The sequence below is a fragment of the Ceratotherium simum genome, chromosome X (genome assembly GCF_057802395.1).
Source record: "Ceratotherium simum simum isolate JZ-2026a chromosome X, ASM5780239v1, whole genome shotgun sequence".
Classification (NCBI taxonomy): domain Eukaryota; kingdom Metazoa; phylum Chordata; class Mammalia; order Perissodactyla; family Rhinocerotidae; genus Ceratotherium; species Ceratotherium simum.
Genome location: NC_141940.1, coordinates 106,623,302 through 106,640,088, shown reverse-complemented (window position 1 = coordinate 106,640,088; position 16,787 = coordinate 106,623,302).

Sequence of the window (16,787 nt, the reverse complement as noted above, 5' to 3'; positions counted from 1 at the left end):
CTTTCATAAGCACAGATGCAACAATCTTAAAACATCAGCAAATTAAATCCAGTGATAAATAAAAAGATAAATTAAATAATAAATTATAAATAAAGCTAGCTAAAAAGATAATAATACATTATGACCAGGTGAGGTTTACTACAGGAATGCAAGATTTCTTTAACATTAAAAATATCAAATATTTTAATTCAAAAAATGATCAAGACCAAAAGGAGAAAATCATATATATCAGAGAAGAAAATGTATTTGACAAAATTTAATAACTATTATTGATAAAAACTACTAATCTAGAAAAGGAAGGAAATTTCCTGAATTGAATAAAGAGGATCCAAATTCCTAGAGCAAACATTCTAGTTAATAGTGAAATACTGAAAGTTTTCCCCTTGAGATCAGAAACAAGACAAACATGTCTATTAATAATGCTGTCATCACTTCTACTTAACATTTTAAAGGCCATCCTAGCCAGCGTAAGGAGGCAAGAAGTATATTAATACAAAGTTGTGGGATACAAGCTGAATATAGACAAATTAATTGTATCTCTATATTATCATTTAAATAAACAAAAATGAGATTAGTAAAAGCATTTACAAAGTCACCTAAAAAATATAAAATACTCAGAAATAAATTTAAGAAATATGTACAAGATGTCTTTACAAAATATTGCTTAGAGAAAATAAAGAAGAACAAAATAATCATCATTTGATTGGAGAACTGAATGTTGTAAAGATGTCAAGTCTCCTCCAACTGAATATTAGATTCAATGCACTCCCAATCAAAATTTCTGCAGTGTTTTTAAAATGGAAATTGACAAACTGATTAAATGTGTATAGAAACATGAAGGGCCAAATATAGCCAAGGCAATCTTGAAGAAGAGCAAAACTTGGTTATTTACACTACCAGATATCAAAAATGATTACAAAACCACAGTAATTAAGACAATATGGTATTTGCAAAAGAATAGTAAAACAGGCCAACAGAAAACAATAGAGAGTTCTGAAATAGACCCACATACAAACAGTCACTTGATTTATGACAACGGAATGCAGTAGGAAAAGAAGTGTCTATTTGTAAAAGTTCCTGAATCAATTGGATATTTATGAGGGAAAAAAATAAGGCATGATTTCTAAGTCACATAATAAAAAAACAGTTTTAGAAGAATTGCATATCCAACTGTGAAAGTTAAAATAATATAGCGTTTAGAAGAAAATGTAGTAGAACATCTTCATAACCATGGAAATGGCCACAATTTATTAAACAGGACACAAAAAACAATAATCAAAAATGAGAAAAACTGATAAAATAGAGTACATTAAGATTGACATACTTTTGCTATCAATACAAACTATTAAGAGAATGAAAGAGCAAGCCAAGAAGTGGGAAAAGATAAGTTGAGCACAAACTTCCAACAAAGTTTTTATGTCCAAAATACATAGAGAACTTCTATGAATCAATAAGAAAAAGGGAGACAATCCAATAGAAAAATAGACAAAAAACCTGAACAAGCACTTTACAAAAGACAATATCCAAATGGTCAATAATCATATGAAAAGCAGTCATTTTCATTGCTTCAATTTATATAAAGTTCAAAAGCTGACAAATTTATCTTTTAGAACTTTTAAAAGTTAGGATAATAGTTATTTTGGAAGGAGTAGCAACTGAAAGGACGTATGTTGGGGGCTTCTGAGTTTTAGGAACAAATGGCATATCTGCACCATTTGTTTTCACAGTACTGTCTCTGCTGTGGTTCTTTTTCTTGATCTGGATGACAGTTACATGGATGGATGTGTTCAGTTTGTGAAAATACACCAAGCTATATCTATGATTAGTTCACTTTTTTGTTTTTATGTACGTTATACTTCAATAATAAGTTTATAAACACACACCCTAACAAACTAAAGCAACAACAACAACAAAAACTTCATCATGTGAAAAAAAAAAAAAATTCCAGGCAAAATCCAAACTGTAGACCAGCTGTTTATGATTTTGTCTGGTAAATATATTACAAAGTTAATGGTTAAAAAAATTGGAAGAATATTAAAGATCAAAGAACAACCTTTAATTGTTTAATTGCTCCAAATTCAGAAATCATATATAAATGACAAATATGATAGATTTAACTACAAAAAAATTAAAATTCTGTATGCAAAATAAATAAAGTAAAAATATAGATGGGGAAAGTGGCTGCAATAAATATTATAAAAAATTTAAAATACTGTGAATAAACTTTAAAAAATATATCTATATAGGCTATCTCTTGATAGGAAATTATGGGTATATTTTATTTCTTCTTTAGATAATTCCTTACTTTAAAAAATAAGCATGCTTAGTTTTAATATCTAAATAGCATATAATGAATATATATATATATATATATATTATTTTTTGTGTGTGTGAGGAAGATTGGTTCTGAGCTAAAATCTGTTGACAATCTTCCTCTTTTTGCTTGAGGAGGATTGTTGTTGAGCTAACATCTGTGCCAATCCTCCTCTATTTTGTATGTGGGATGCCGCCACAGCATGGCTTGATGAGCAGTGTGTAGATCCACGCCTGGAATCTGAACCCACAAACACTGGGCTGCCGAAGCAGAGCACGTGAACTTAACCACTACACCACCGGGTTGGCCTTTATAATGAATATTTTTAAATTATAATAGTTATATACATATGTATCCATAAATCAGGAAATCTCAGCTCCCCTTCAAATGTATTCTTATTTCCTAATACCAGTTGATTTTTATTTCACAAATTAGCATTTTAGTTCACCAGTTATTATCACCCATTACTTCACACTACCCATACTCATTCTGGGTGAGCATCTCTCTCATTATTCATACTGTTGCCTTCTCAAATATTGTGTGTACCTTTAAAATCTTAAACATATATGCATCTAACATTTTACTAAAAATACTACTTCTCATAGTCAACAAATGAGCAGCAGACTTTCTTATCATAAGAACACATATTTCAAAGTCATAAAAATCAGTTACTTTAATCACACGCCATAGTAAAAATCAATGAAAAGGTGTGCACCTCTGGAAAATTGTCTTTTTGATTGACTCAAAAATTGACTTTTTGATTGATTTCGTATAACATGTGAAACAAATTCAACTAAAAAAGTTTAATATTTCTTAAACATTAATATTATAGAGGGCTAATAATGTTATATCTTAGAGTCTCTTCCAATCTTGTGAGCTTTGCTCCATCGCAACTGTCATTGACTGAAGTATTGACACTTCTGTGATTCTGATATTTAATTGTCCCATCATTCAAATACTAAGCCGTGAGCTCTCATTATTTGTGTCTATACCACCTTAAAGATTTCGTTTCCTCGAATATCTTTCGTTACTTTCATAATACACCTGTATTGATTATGATTGTTATATTCCATGAACCCAATACCAGCTGTGTATCCATACCAGAGTTTGTAGCCTTCTTCCAATGTCCCTTGAGACATAATCACCTACCCACCAATTGTCTTTACCCTTTGTAAACAAGGAAATCATTACCAATCTGAAATTCTGTAATGTGGAGTTCTAAGTCTCTGAAATAAAAAATTAACATCTTTGTCTTGGAATTGATATGGAGGTGAACCACATAGATCATGAGTTTAAACTAGGCATTCATATATCAAATGAACCATGAAAACCACAGAGGATAAGCATTTTAGAAATAGATGGTATGTCTGCAACATTTTTCTTACAGAACAATATCTGCTGTGGTTTCTTTCTCAGTTATTAATGTCACCATGACACTCAGCTGACATTTTAAAGTTATTAATGACAGAGCAACATGTCAATGAACATCTTTTTGTCAGGGTATCAACCAAAACAGAAAAGTGAATGACTGGATTCTAACCTGGCTTTTTTCTTCTCCATTTTGGTTTCTATCTTTTCCAGGATCTTAAGTACTCTGATTTGCTGAATGAGAGGTAGGCCATTCAGTTTTGTCTTTCATTTGACTCTAGCCCCCAATATGTAATAAACTCAAAAAGGAAAATTAATGTGAGAGTAAAATATTGGAATTTCATAAGCTACTAAACATCATTCAAGTATGCAGTCTACGTAACGGATGAGGGTTATTCCCCAAAGTATTCTGGAAGTTCTAAATAAACTTAAAGACTCAAGGGTCTGCCAGTGGCATTTATAATTCATTTTTTTCTGAGAGTGTTCTATTCAGAAAATGTTTATTACATGCTTACTATGTGCAAGACACAGCAATAGATACTGTAAAGAATATAAAGGTGAGTAAAGTACAGTTCTTACACTCTAAGAATGCAAGTGCACATGTTGATTTGGTTCTTACGTGAAATACCTCTTCTAATTATTTTTTTCTTCTAAATTATTGGTATAGTACCTTCAACGTATTCATATTTTTGGAACCTCTAGTTAGAAATGGGAACCAGCTCCCCTATCACATCCCTGTCATCCAATTAATGTATTATTTAAATAATATCTTTAATTAGTGAATGAATATTGTGTATGTCCACATTACATCAAATATTTTGTCATTTCCAAAATTTTAATTCTTAATCAGTGAGTTGTTATCTTGTTTCCAAACTACAAGCTGTTAAGAAATGTAAGTACTTAGAGGATAAAAGGACAGATTAACTATTAATGTAATGTGCCTGCAATAGTTGACACCCTACTTAGCATGACCATTATGTACTACAGCCGACAAAATTATTCTTCATGCTCCCACAGCAGAGCTAGAGTGCCATATGGCCATGCTTGTTTTTCGTCAAATAATTTTTACATAAACAGCTGGTGAACTGTTTTTATTGTAACAGTGCACATATTTTTTGAGATAGTTGGGAAGGATTGATGCAACTCTAGTCACTGCCTGTTTTTATGTCAGTGTTAAAAAGAAATTCAACTTCATATTTTTAAAATGTGGGCTTTTGTATTCTTGTCACCGTGGTCAGTTCATAAGAAAGATTTTTTTAATGTAGTGCAGGAATTATTGGCATGTTTATAAACTTGTAGCAAGAAGTAGAAATTAATCATAAGGGATCTTCAACTTAACATGGCATATTCAGTGTTCTTATTTTTATACTCTCATGAATTTTTAGAGACAGAGCTGATATGTTTTGGACTATTTTATAGGCGGTTTTAATATGACTATATTTGGTTTTGAAACATAGCTTCAACACATTCTGATAAGTGATATAATAACCAGAAGATTTTTAGCAGTTTTGTATCTGTGATTTGAGTTGATTTAAAGACTATTTGATCCAAAAGCACCCCCTCATCCTCCTTGACAAAAAATTTCATCTGTTAAAACATTAGTAGCTTTAAAAATGAAAGTAGAGGCATTTTCTTTTGGATTCTATGGTAATGATGACCACTCTTCAGGTTTTTGTAAGGAGACTATCACCAGCGCTTAGAATGTTAAATGTTAAATCTTTAAATCTAATTTTATGTTTCATACTTTAAAAATCTCCCTGTTGGGGCCGGCCCGGTGGCGCAAGCGGTTGGGTGCGCACGCTCCGCTGAGGCGGCCCGGGGTTCGCTGGTTCGGATCCCAGGCGCGCACCGACGCACTGCTTTGGCAAGCCATGCTGTGGCGGCGTCCCATATAAAGTGGAGGAGGATGGGCACGGATGTTAGCCCAGGGCCGTCTTCCTCGGCAAAAAAAGAGGAGGATTGGCGGATGTTAGCACAGGGCTGTCTCCTCACAAAAAAAAAAAAAAAAAAAAAATCTCCCTGTAACCAGAAACTACTCCCACTAGAACACTGGTAAGGATTCATGTATTATTATATCTCACTGATTCCTTATTCACAGGATATTAGAGACTATAAAATATGTTTCATTAGAGAAGGGAAGGAATGCTTATTTTTGTGTCATTGAAAAGCTTAGGACCTTGGGGTCAGAACAATCAAGAATATCTACATAATAATGGTAAGTGTGTGAAATGTAAGAGGAAGATTTTTCCCAACCCTACAGTTTTTGTCATATTCACCTATCTGTCCTTTATATCTTCGATTAATCCCAGTTAGGGGCACATAGACGTTTTCACAGAATATTTTATTTTGATATACCAAATGGAAAAACAAAGGATCTTTTTCATTTTGCTTAAGTTTTAACTTCCTACTGAAGAAACTCATCTGGAATAAGCTTTACAATAGTGAGTACATTTGGTGAGTAAATTGTCACTTAAACGTATAATATATGAAACCAATTTGTTATGTGGATTTTAATTTATGTCCTACTGTTTATTTTCTCCCGATAAAATATGCAACAGATGGATGTTAAGAAAATGGATTGAGTGAGACAATACATTTTTGTAAAGGTGTTTTTTGCCCCAAGTAAATCCATTCATATTACTTCACCCAGAGTTTAGGTCTAAGAAGGAGAATATCAACTACACAAATGATTTTAACTATTAAATAGAATTGTAATGGTTAGGGGACAATTCTCCACGGGTCTCTTGCATTTCTGTATATTTTGTGAGGCACTGGTTGCCCTTTGCTCCAGACGATCTTTTCAAGAAAGTTTGTGTAGCAAACAGCCTTGGAAGATATATGTAACGTCTGCAGAGCAGGGGGAAGGCATGCTCACTGCCCATTATACAAGATTCGCGTTTCCTAAGCACAGGGTTCCTCTCCTGCAATGCAACTCACTGCACGTTCAGGTGTCACTTGGCCCTCTTCACGTCACTCTATGGTTACTGGGGCTTGAGTAACCAGTGTAAGAAAATGCAAATACTCTGGCTACTACCATTGCTATGAGTAATAAAGTTCTTTGTCTCTTACCCAACAGCCTCGTGTCTTCTGTCAGCATCCATGAAACTGTGACAGGCTAACTTGTTAGCTTGCAAGAAGGATAAAAATCTTAGCCTTTTCACAGTTCTTGACAGCAACCACCATTTTTCCTATTTGCAAACAAAAAGCAAACAAAATTAGCCTTTAAAATGTGTAAACATAGCATTTAAATTTTTAATTTTGCTATTTTGTTTTATGATAAATTTTAAAATGCATCACCAGTTTGAACTTCTTCAGATCACTTAACTAGCTTCAAATATATCATTAAAAAATGAGAGATGTAATATGGTGAAGAGTGGAAGTAAATCAAGAAATATACTTTTGATGTCAGTTATTTATCAAAGTGACTCTACAACCATTTTAACTTGTCTACTTATAGCACTGCACTCATTTTTTAACAGATCATCAAACTCACTGAGGTTAAGTAATAATGATAAAAGTAAACTCTATATTGTTACATATACATTATTTTTACTTGTTTATGTTCATATTTTTTACTTTGTTGTCAAAACTGTAAGAATAATATATATGTGTATATACTATATATTTATATATGTTAGATATAAATATAAATGTATATATGTTTCAATATTATTTATATATTTATGTTATATATAAATTTATATTTATTTTATTCACATATATTTGAGGAATATGTGTGAATATTTAAGCCACATCACTATAAGTTCCTTTACTAATTCTTATCTGAATTTCTTCTGTGTTCAAGCAGCATGAACAACTTAAAAATATAGGAAATAAATTCATTCTACTCATAGTTTGCATTGATTATTTCATATAATTATCTCAAATAGTTGCACACAATGTTTGTATGGGATTTTGTGCAAGAATATAGGGGGAAACAAAGGTATTTAATTACTGAAAATTTTCATGACTCTGCCACAGGCTTTTGTTCTATCCCCTTCCTCATGTCTTTTTTCCTTTATAATTTCAGGTACTGCACAATTTCAAACATGTACTCCTGTGGAGGAGGGGGGACATGCAGTTTTACATCCAGTTGTGAAGCTGCAGGTATTGTCACTGAGTTCTGCATACACATGGGCAGCAAAATTACTAATTCCATGTCATAGTTATCTATACTGCTATAGTGTTTGCAGGGAATATCTTCTTCCTGGATTTCCTCAGCACCAGGATTAATTTACTGGCCCCAGTGTTGACCAGAATACTGGTGCTGGTGGGGTTAGAATTCTGGACAACATCACAAAGTTATTTCTATCGCCAAAGAACAAGGACTAGTCAGAAGAATAGGTACAGTTTTAGTCAATCATTTCTATGCAGTTGCACTTGATGTCATTATAGGAAACTTGAAAGCTAGAACTGGAGTACATTTTTGACCCTTTAAGAAATTTTTCAACTCAGTAGACTACGAATACTGTTAAATGTCCTTTAGATATAGTATCAGCATGACTCCATGCTTAGGATTGGGCCCTAAAAATCCAGATATAAGTAGACATAAAAAAAGAGACTTTGGACATTCACCACAGTACTATTAATTTGAGGATGTTTGAAGTCTGTGATTCCTTCTATTATTCTTGTTTTCAGATCTAGAAACTGGAAAAAGGCAATGCTAATAGTCCCTAATTGCTACACAGAATGCTAAAAAATAGAGAAAAGTAAAAAAATTAAAACAAAAATGTTGATGGTTGTTATATCTATGTTATATGATGATGAAAGTATTTAGTTTTCCTTTAAAAATAATCCTATGTTGCCAAAAATCTCAACTCATCCTCAAGTCTAATCCCTGGAGACAGATATGGAAACAGAGTCAATAATTGGTTAAGGCTTAAAGAATGGGGCAAAGATTAAGGAAGTGGTGAGTATTAGTGCATAAGACCTTATCAGTGAAGTAGTGACCATAAGCCGTCAGGTTGTGGCTGCTGAGTGGAGGATCACTGATTCCACATGGAGTTCAGGGATGAAAGAAGTAGTAGAGATGGGGTAAGGATGCCTGTTGCATGAATTACTTGCCAAAATAATAAGTTATATCTTAATAGTTGGTTTGTGGTTAAAAAAATCAATGTGAATATCAAAATATGATCTGCATGAGAATGACCATATCAAATGCATAGGTAAAGCACAGAGATCAATGTGGTTACCAAGCTCAAAGAGGGGTAGCCTATTTTGAGCAAAGTACCACCTACCTGTGAGATGAACAGTCAAAAAGCTTATCCTTCTAAACAGGGACTAGGGAATATACAAATTTCTCACACACTACTTCTTACTGTCTTCTTTGGGACTTATGCCTTTAGGTCACATAAACGTGTGGTAAGTTAGTTTATTATTCTCTTTCATTTAAAAAAACTTATTGAATATTTCCTGTACTTTTACGGTAATGATACAGTAATGTGCTTCCATTATGGTAATAAGGAATATCTACTAGCAACATTGTACATGGTTAAACTACCTACATGTTTTTTTTTAAATAGTTCTGGCTTCAAAAATTACTTATCTAGAACTTATTTAGCCTTAATTACAAAGCACTGTTACCGGATTCTCTTTGTTATTGTGATATTTGGGATTGAGGTAATAATGACCAACAAATATTAGAAACTGATTCTAGATAAAGGAGTAAGATGAGCCTAAAACGTCTAACAGGTAGAAAGATCAGTTGAAAAATTGTATATATATATATAATACCATCACAGCCATGTGAAAATACATGTAAAATTACTCAAATATTTGCTGTATACAAAACTAAGAGGGAATAAGTAATATTTGACTTATGTTTTATCAATGGATTAAATAAAGTGGATGATTTAGCACTATCAATAAAAATTGGTATTCATGTTTCCTTAAAGTTCATTTTGTTCTATTCTGAATCATATTTGTATTCTTCCTATTATATAATATTCATAGAGCATATTTACAAAACCTAAGTGTACAAATGCATACACATGTGTAACCCATCCCCTATCAAGATATAGTATTATTGTACCACCTCACAAAAATCAGTCATGCCTTTCCCAGCCAATTCCAATAGACCACCTGCATATCACTCCTCTTCCACGGTCCTGATTTTAACTATAGATTAGATTGACTTGTTCTAGAATTTTTAATAGCTTTATTAAGATGTAACTGACATACAATAAATTGCATCTATTTAAGGCTCACAATTTTATAAGTTTTGGCATATGTATACATTCATGTAAGCACCATGACAATCATCCTTATGAATATATCCATCACCCCCAAAAGGTTCCTCATGCTCCTGTGTAATCTCTTTCACATCCCTCCCACAGGCAGCCACTGAAAGATATTCTTTATGTCACTATACATTTGCTTTCATTCCCTAGAATTTTATATAAATGGAATCATATAGTATGTGTTATTTTTTCTGGCTGCTTTCACTCAAAATAATTACTTAGAGATTCATGCATGTTATAGCATGTATCAATAGTTAGTCCTTTTACTGCTGAATAATAGTCCATTCTATGTATATACCACAGTTTACCCACCTGTTGGCAGGCATTTGAGTTATTTCCAGTTTTTCACTAATACAAATAAAGATGCTATGAACTTTAATCTATACATTTTTTGCGTGAGTATAAGCTTTTATTTCTCTGAGGTAAATATCTGGTTGTATAATAGCTAGGTCATATTGCAGGTATATAGTTAACTTTTTAAGAAACTGCCAAATTGTTTTCCAAAGTGGATGTACGAGTTCACATCCCCACCAGCAATGCATGAAAGTTCCTTCACACTCTTGGCAATACTTGGTATGAGCAGTCTTTTTACTGTGAACATTCTAATATGCGTATAGTGTTATCTCATTGGGATTTTAATTTTTATTTCGCTAATGATTAACGATGTTGAGCATCTTTTCATGTATTTCTTTGTAATTCATAACTGTCTTCTGTGAATTGTCTGTTCAAACCTTTTGACCATTTATATTGGGTTGTTTGTTTTCTTATTATTGAGTTTTGAAAGGTCTTTATAAATGCTAGATACAGGTCCTTTATTATATATATGTTTTGCAAATATTTTCTCCCACTCTATGGATTGTCTTCATTCTCTTAGCAGTGTCTTTTGAGGAACAGAGGTTTTTAATTTTAGTGAAATCCAACTTATCAATTTATTCTTTTATGAATTGTTCTTTTAGAGTTGTATCTAAGAAATCTTTGCCTAGCCCGAGAACCCAGAAGTTTTCTCCTATGTTTCCTTCAAGCAGTTTTATAGTTTTGGATTTTACATTTAGATCTGTGATCCATTTTATGTTAATTTTTTTACATAGTGAAAGGAATGGATCAAAGTTTGTGTATGTGTGTGTGTGTATGTGTATGTGTATTTCCAATTGTTCCAGTATCATTTTTTGAAAAGATGATCTTTTCTTCACTGAATTGCTTTTGTACCACTGTTGACAATCAGTTGCCCATATATATTAGGGTCTATTGCTGGTCTTTCTATTCTGTCCCAATGATCTATTTGTCTATCTTTACAAAAATAGCACACTGTCTTGATTATTGTAATTTTTAGTAAGTCTTGAAAGCAGGTAGTGTTAGTCCTCCAATTTCCCTTTTCTTTTTCAAAGTTATTTTGGCTACTCTTGGTCCATTGTATTTCCATATAAATTTTACAGTGTATCAATTTCTAAAAAAAAAAAAAATGCCTGCTGGGATTTCGATGAACATTTTGTTGAACTTAGAGATCATTTCGGGGAGAACTGACAACTAAAGCATCTTACTTTCCAATACCTAACTCTTTTATTTCATTTGTTTCCTTTTACTGCACTGGCAGGTACCTCTATTACAATGTGGAATAAAAATAGTGATAGTAACTATTCTTATCTAACTCCCAATTTCCAATGTTTTCCCACTAAGTATGATGTCTGCTATACAGTTTTTTTTAGATATCTATTATCTAGTTTGATAATATCTCTTTTTATCATGAATTAATATTGATTTTTATAAAAGTTTTCTTTATCAACTTAGATATTTTTCTCATTTAATCTGTCAATGTGGTATGCCAGTTCTGTACTTATTTGCCCTAAGATCCATTCCTTACTCTTTCCTTGCTCTGCTCACTAGTGTTCAGGAGATAATTCCTGCAGGCTGCAGTTCCTAGGTTCTCTAATATTTGGCTGCTATCACGGTTCAGGCAACAAGGATACCAGCAGATTATAGCCCAGGAGGACAGAAACAGCCAGAGGTTTTCTCCTTCTCCCTCTCTGCAACAGGTGGCTTCTCTTTCAATGGCTAAATCTTCTCCATGGCTTTAGCCCCCATCATATTGGTTAACCACGGTTCTAGATCCTGTTCACCCCAACTTCCAGTCTCCAGTAACATTACCTCCTCTCTTTGTCCCTCTACACTAGAGATGGGAGTGACTTCCTTAAGTTGCTAAGTATTGGTTTGCCTGACTCTACCCTGTTTGGCTTCTCCATCACTTGAAAAACCAATTTCTTGCATTAAATTCTACCTGAGTTATACATTTAGAGTAATTTCTGTTTTCCTGAATATTCTCTGACAGTTGCACTTAGCTAATTATATTGTTTGATTTTCTAATGTGAAATCCTCTTTTCATACCTAGGAAAAACTCAAGTAAGTCACAAGCAGTTAAATGTAGTCAAGTCTCTTATATCATACATAACCAAAACAAAACAAAGCAAAACACCTCTGAGACCCTAAAACCTCCTCTAAATAATTCTCTGCTTCTCTCCTCTTTACATCCTTCTCACAAATAATTTTCTGCACTCACTAGTATTTGTGTATGTGTGTGTGTATATATATTCAAAACATTCTAGGAGCATAAGGAATACAGAAACATATTCAGCTTGTAAAAACTTCCAGTACTACACATAAAGCTCTATAGTGTTACTTGTGTGAAACAGCCCAAGTGGTACTCAGAGGGATATTTATAGCCTTAAATGGATTTATTTAAAAAATAGTGCAGCCATTATGAAAAATAGTATTGGGGTTCCTCAAAAAATTAAAAATAGAACTACCATATGATCCAGCAATTCCACTTCTGGGTAGTTGAAAGAAAATTAAAACACTAAAAGATATATGCACCCTTATGTTCACTGCAGCATTATTTACAATAGCCAAGATATGCAAACAACCTAAGTGTCCTTTGATGGATGAATGGATAAAGAAAATGTGGTGTATATACATTCAATGGAATATTATTCAGCCACAAAAAAAGAATTAAACCTTGCCATAAATGACAACATGGATGGATCTTGAGGGCATTATGCTAAGTGAAATAAGTCAGACAGAGAAAGACAATACCATATGATCTCACTTATATGTGGAGCCTAAAAAAGAAACAAGAACTCATATAACTGATTGGTGGTTGCCAGAAGCAGGGGGTGGATGGTGGGTGAAGCTGCTCAAAGGTATACAAACTTCCAGTTATAAAATAAATAAATCCTGGGAATATAACATACAGCATGGTGACTATAGTTAACAATACTGTATTGTATATTTGAAAGTTGAAAAGGGTAGATCTTAAAAGTTCTCATCAGAAGAAAAAAAAATTGTAACTTTATGTGGTGATAGATGTTAACTAGACTTATTATGGTCATCATTTCACAATATATACAAATATTGAATCATTATGTTGTACACTTGAAACTAACATAATGTTACATGTCAATTATTCAATTGTATATGTATCAAAGAGAAAAGAAAGCAAAGAGACTGTAGGAACAAGAAATTGGGAAAAAGAACAGGCTAATTTGAAAAAGAACTGGAACAATATCTAGAAATAAAAATATAGTTATTGAAATTAAAATCCCAATGGCCAAAAAATAGAAATATTTAAAACACGCAAAAATTTCAAGAAACTGGAGGAAGAATACCATATTAAACCCAAAGAAATAGAACGTAGGAAATAATGAAGACAAATGAAGAAATGATGAATTAGAAGGGAAGGGAGCCAATTAACAAAAGCCTCTTCTTTGAAAAGATTGATTTAACTGACGGTTTTATAGGTATCATTAATTACAAAAGAAAGAAACAGAAGTAAGTGATATTAGTTAAATAATATTGTACAAAATATAGATGCAGAGGGAATCTAAACATTATAAGAGAACACTATAAATATCATTACCAAATGGTGGACAAGGATAGGTTTCTACCTAAAGATATATTTCATCTAATAAACTCAGAAGGAATGACAGAAATAGAAAATTAACATTGTTTAACCCTCAACTAATTAATGGATAAATATGCTAATCTTCAAAGACTGCAAACATCAACACAAAGGGAGACAGACGTTAGGTTCCTCATAATGAAAGTTCACAGGATCACCTATGGAGTGCTCTTTCCAAACAAAAAATGAGAGAGAAAAAGTTAAACCTTAATCTCATCAAACATCTACTGATTTAAAGAAATACAGGGGGAGAAGGACACCAGTGTTGCAATCAGCAAAATCCAGGCCATATGAAACTGGACAGAACATAAGATGTGGTTTTTTTCCAACAAAAAAATAAGGAAAAAGAGGTAATGTATGCATGTGTGTGTGTGGGGGGGTAGTATCTATAAATTAATGAACATAAAAAGCAATGATGGGCCGGCCCCGTGGCTTAGCGGTTAAGTGCACGTGCTCCACTACTGGTGGCCCTGGTTCGGATCCCAGGCGCGCACCGATGCACCACTTCTCCGGCCATGCTGAGGCCGTGTCCCACATCCAGCAACTAGAAGGATGTGCAACTATGGCATACAACTATGTACTGGGGCTTTGGGGCAAAAAAGGAGGAGGATTGGCAATAGATGTTAGCTCAGAGCCAGTCTTCCTCAGCAAAAAGAGGAGGATTAGCATGGATGTTAGCTCAGGGCTGATCTTCCTCACAAAAAAAAAAAAAAGAAGCAATTGGAGACTTCAAAAAAAAAAAAAGCAATGACAATGAATAGATTTTATTTGACCATAATTCAAGGAAAAAAATTAAAAAATATATATGTCAAGGGGCTTGCCCAGTGGCAATAGTGGTTAAGTTTACGTGCTCCACTTTGGCGGCCTAGGGTTCACTGGTTCGGATCCCAGGCACGGACCTACACCATTAATCAAAGCCATGCTGTGGCAGCAACCCACATACAAAATAGAGGAAGAATGGCACAGATGTTAGTACATGTCCAATGTCCCTTAAGAAAAAAGAGGAGGATTGGCAACAGGTGTTAGCTTAGGGCCAATCTTCCTCACCAAAAAAAAAAAAAAGTATATATATACACATACATACATATATGTGTGTCATCCAGGTGACTGTGAAAAATAACTGGACATTTAATGATATTAAGGAGTTAATTTTTTAAGGTAGGATATGTGTCATTGGTTTATGATTCATAAAGGATACTTATCTCTTAGAAATAGATACTGAAATATTTAAAGATGAGATGTATGATATCTAAAATTTGCTTCTCATTATTTCAGTAGCTGAGAGGGGGGTAAGTATGGGTATAAATGGAACCAGATTAGCCATGTATTGATGATTGTTGGTTCTGATGTCAGGTATATTGGTTTTATTATACTATTGTCTCTACTGTTGTATATGTTTGAGAATTGCTACAATAAATAGAATATATATGTAGCCATTAAATTTGAAACCCCAAGTGAAAATAGACTGTTATTTAGAAAAATATTATTTGTTACTCAGTTGGTCCAAACAGAAATAGAAAACTGTAATTGAGAAATACAAACTGAAACTGTCCTCAAAGTTCCAGCCACCTTTAAATATTTCAGAACAATGCAGTTGGAGGCCAGTTCTACCAAATAATAAGCAAAAAATTAGCCACCACCTTGTGTAAACACATCCAAAGCATACAAAAAGATGGGAAATTTTTCAACTCATTTTCCCAGGCTAGCTTTCCTTGATAAGAAAACGAGCTGAGGGCCGGCTCTGTGGCTTAGCGGTTAAGTGCGCGCGCTCTGATGCTGGCGGCCTGGGTTCGGATCCCGGGCGCGCCCCAAGGCACCACTTCTCCGTCCAGCGCGAGGCCGAGTCCCACGTACAGCAACTAGAAGGATGTGAACCTATGACATACAACTATCTGCTGGGGCTTTGGGGGGAAAAAAATGAATAAAAATAAAATCTTTAAAAAAAAAAAAAAAAAAAGAAAACGAGCTGAGGACACCCTGAAAACAGAACACTTGAGCCAAGCTCACCCACATACAGGCAAAGATCCTAAATAAATTCATAGAAGGTTCAATATAGCAGTGAATTAATAGAAAAAAAGAGGCTGAATCCAAGAATGTAAAGATGATGCAACATTAGAAAGAAAACTGCCTAAAATATTACCACATTAACAGACAAGATTAAAATAGGCATTTGATCAGCTTTTGAAAAAAAATTCAACACGAATGCATAATACCATTTAGCACACAAACATTAGAAGGAGACTTCCATTTCCTAAAATCTATAGCAAACAAACTTAAATGTAAAATGTGAAATGTTAATAGCCTTCCCATTAATGTAAGGAACAAGACATAGCAGTATGCTACCAACTCTACTGTTCAAAACTGGACCAGAATGCATAGCCAGAGGATATGAATACAAAAATAAATAAAAGTTGGGAATATTAAAAAGAAATAGAAATTATTTGTTGTAAATACGATCATCATTTTAGAAAATCCAAATGGAAAGGCCATGGATTATTCAAATGTATAAGTGAATTCAGAAAGCTGGTGTATAGATAACTACAGTAAAATCAAGAGCCTTGCCATACAAAGCAGTAATTATTAGAACATGTAAAGATATGTTCTATAATATATTATAGAACATATATATGTATATATATTATATATATATACTTGTTATATTTATTATAAATGAGAGTCAAAATTAAAATGAATTTCACTACACTGCACAATATTAGATAAGATCAAAAGACCTGGCTCTCACAAAATTATGCAGATCTGCCTCTTCCCTGTAGAAAGTAGATCTTATCAAACGGAATGTTCCCCAAAGTCAAAGTTTGACTAGTGAAGAGATCCCATCATCACTATGCATTTTCTCTGACAGCTCAGAACCTGTCCTGGCCCCGCTACCTTCTGCTGCAGCTTTTCGATCTCATAT